The sequence below is a fragment of the Pteropus vampyrus genome, unplaced genomic scaffold (genome assembly GCF_000151845.1).
Source record: "Pteropus vampyrus isolate Shadow unplaced genomic scaffold, Pvam_2.0 Scaffold60, whole genome shotgun sequence".
In the NCBI taxonomy this organism is placed as follows: domain Eukaryota; kingdom Metazoa; phylum Chordata; class Mammalia; order Chiroptera; family Pteropodidae; genus Pteropus; species Pteropus vampyrus.
The window spans coordinates 4,519,847-4,523,380 of NW_011888841.1; positions in this window are offsets into that span (position 1 = coordinate 4,519,847).

Below are 3,534 nucleotides of genomic sequence, written 5' to 3' on the forward strand. Positions count from 1 at the left end.
TCTTTCTTTCTTTCTTTCTTTCTTTCTTTCTTTCTTTCTTTCTTTCTTTCTTTCTTTCTTTCTTTCTTTCTTTCATAATCTTACCTAATAACTCATTTATATTACTTTCTGGAATGAGATGGGGATATAAATAAATTAATTATACCTTAACACCAAATATATTGTTCAACACAGCATAAGATCTTAATTGGTATTTGTTAAGTAAGTTAAATAAATTGAACCTAGAATTTGAAAATAAAAAAAGAAGCTTACTGGCATTTTGAAGAATGAAATGACAGGGTTAGGTAACAGAGTGGATTAAGGCAATGAAAACAGGAAATAGTAAAAGATAAATGTTGGTTCTAATTTGCAATTCTGGTGGGGAAATCCTGGAATAGAAGTGGATATTAAAAGAGTGATGCAGATTTATAGAAAAATGATTAGCTGCAATTTGACAAAAATCTCTAATGGGCTAGCATATGTAAAAAGCTTCACCTTTTTGACAGATAATGTAACTTGCACTCGTTGTGCCTGAGTTTTTTTAGAAGGGAAGGGGTGTTCTGAGTAGAAGGATGGGCTCTCACATAGGAAGCGAATGGTGCTTCATGACTGTTGGCATTGCCTGGGGACTTCATACACAGGACTGTGCTGACATCCATACTGGACATACGTTGGGAACAGCTTTCTCTAAAACTGAAGGTAAATTGAAAAGTTATGATTCTATAATGTCAGCGTGATCACTTCCTTCAATTCTAGTCCTTTTCAGGGTACATATGACACTAACAATGTGGACAGGTGTGGGGAGTGTTAGGGACATCTCAGGAAAAAAAAAAATAAAGGAATCAAGAGTAAACACTATCCTCAGTAACGTGAAATATGAACTGAAAGTAAGTAAATTCAAATCTTGGATTTAGGTTCCAACAATAGGGAGAGATTCCTTCACATCAATTCATGTGAAAATGAATAGGGCCTTCATGCAGGGCAGCCCACAAATATTATGCGATTAAATGGGAAAGGTATACAAATACAGACTATTGACAGAGGCGAAGTGGGCTCAAGGGAGACCATTTTCATTGTGTTCTGCTGGGATCGTCTCCTCCTAGTCTTTGTCCCATTTTTTAGGGGATTTTAACTAACCGAGGCACATCCTGGGACAGTAACTCCTACGCCACAGGTTCTGGGACCAGTTGGGTCCTCCAGTAAGAAGTGCCTCATTACTGGGTCTGCTCTAGGAGCTGCTTGGTGGCTTTCTTTGAAGGATCTCACAGAGAGAATATTTTCTTTAGGTGCAAGATCGAATGAGAGAACCTTGTAATGTATCTTCCAACTTTAAATTCTAAATATCAAAATGTAATTTTGCGTGGAAATAAAACATTTGTTATGTAAATGCAATGTTACTAGTAACAGTTGTGTTATATACTTGGGAGAATATGTAGTACAGACTACATCATTTCATATAGTACAGACTATAACTAACGTAAGGTTCAGAGATGATATACTAGTCAGAAACTGGAATATTTTTGTTAAAGGAGAACTTGAAGTGGGCTTTGAAGGCTAGATTTGGCTTTGCAGAAGATTTTAAAAATGGGATTTTAAAAATGGGGAACAGCAAAAAATAACATGAGACTCTGAGAAGCAGAGAGTAGAATGATGGTTGCCGGGGGCTAGGGATCGGGGAAATGTAGAGATGTTGGTTAAAGAGTTCAAAGTTTCAGTTATGCTTTTAGAATGAATAATGTCCAGAGAGCTCATGGACAATACAGTGACTACCGTTAATAATACTGCATTGTTTCCTTGAAATTTGCTAAGAGAGTAGATCATAATTGTCTTCACTCCCCCTGCCCCCCAAAAAAGAGATAACTGTGATATAATGGATATGTTTATTATTTTGATTGTGGTAATATTTCACAATAGTATGTGCGAAATAATTTGATATATGTATCTCAAAACATCAACATTACAGACCTTAGACGTGTGCAAATTTAATTTTCAATTCTACCTCAATGAAAGCTACGGGGAGGGGTGGGGAAAAGAAAGAATAAACACATGAGAGTGAAAGAGATGCTCTGGTGGGCCCTATGATTAAGAGGCTGAGTTTGTCTGTTTATAGGATGGATTAGATTGAAGATCTCCAGGAGCTAGAATGGATGGGCTCAAGTCTAAGCCAGCTCTAGAATGTAAGTCAAGATCATCTTGAGAAGGGGACATGTTGATCAGTGTGTGAAACCAGGATGTTTGACTGTTGGGAGAAAGCAAAGCGGTTAACTGTAATCAAGGGTCCAAAACAAGTTCAAGTCAAGTAGTCAAGAGGCTAATTATGAACAGAGATTGAAGCGGCAGTCAACAAACAGAAACCCAGGAAGGCTGGAAGTTAGTGGAAATCCAGTAGAGGGGATCTAGTATTGGTGCCTGGGTGCATGGGGTTTAATACAAAGTAGACTAAGGCAGTGTGAGGTACTTGTCATCAGAAGAAAAGACAAAAGGTACTCATGCCAAAAAAGGAAATGAGCAGCAAGACCAGTTCCACATACCCCAGAAAATTAGCAGTGGGATTCTTCTGTTCCCTTGTTTTAAGTGTAGGGTTGCTCAGAGCCTAGAGGGAGGCAGGATTGGACATGTGAGTGAGGACACCGAGGCTTCAAATGTGCGAGGGATCTAGGGACAAGGAGCCAAACATGCCATTCTTCGTAACTGGCCTATTGAGAGCATGCGTTAGAGGATGGGAAATGACGTTGGATATGAACACCTTAAATGGGGGAGAAGAGTTCAGGTCTGCAGTGCTTGGCGTCCCATAGGTTCTTCAGTGTCGGGGGCAACCACATGGAGCTGGTTCTTTATGCCACTTCTTCTGGCGAGAGCGTACGAGATGACTGGAAAAGGGAGGCCGAGCCGATGAGCATATTTTATAGTAAATATACGTGTGGGTTACAGTAACTTCAGAGAAGTTGTGAGGATGGAGGTTTCAGGGCTGTGTGGGTTGACAAGTGAATAGGAAGTGAGTCAAGAGAACGCCTGGGTGAAAGGAAAAATGAAAGGGAAGCAGTGAGAGAGGAACTCAGGATAGGATTTTTTTTCCAAAGAGGAGAGAGGTGTGACCATTTCTATTTCCATAGGACATTTAAAGAAAAATACTTTTCTGCTTTTAGGATAAACAAAAAAAAAAGGTACTTCGAGTAATTCTGTTTTTATGTTAGAAACATTTTTTTTTATTGCAAAATTGATTAGGTTTTTTCATTTTGCTTTGACTATCAAAAAATTCAAAGTTAACTCTAATCCAGCCATATGAAATTTATAGAGCCTTACAAATTAGATTTTAAACCTTATTCCTTGGTTCCATTTTATGGGCTTAGTCTTATTTTTCTCCCATTTGCTCCTATTTTTAATGTCATGTCTTCCTTCCTTCCTTCCTTCCTTCCTTCCTTCCTTCCTTCCTTCCTTCCTTCCTTCCTTCTCTTTCTTCCTTCTCTCTCTCTCTCTTTCTTTCTTTCTTTCTTTCTTTCTTTCTTTCTTTCTTTCTTTCTTTCTTTCTTTCTTTCTTTCTTTCTTTCTTTCTTT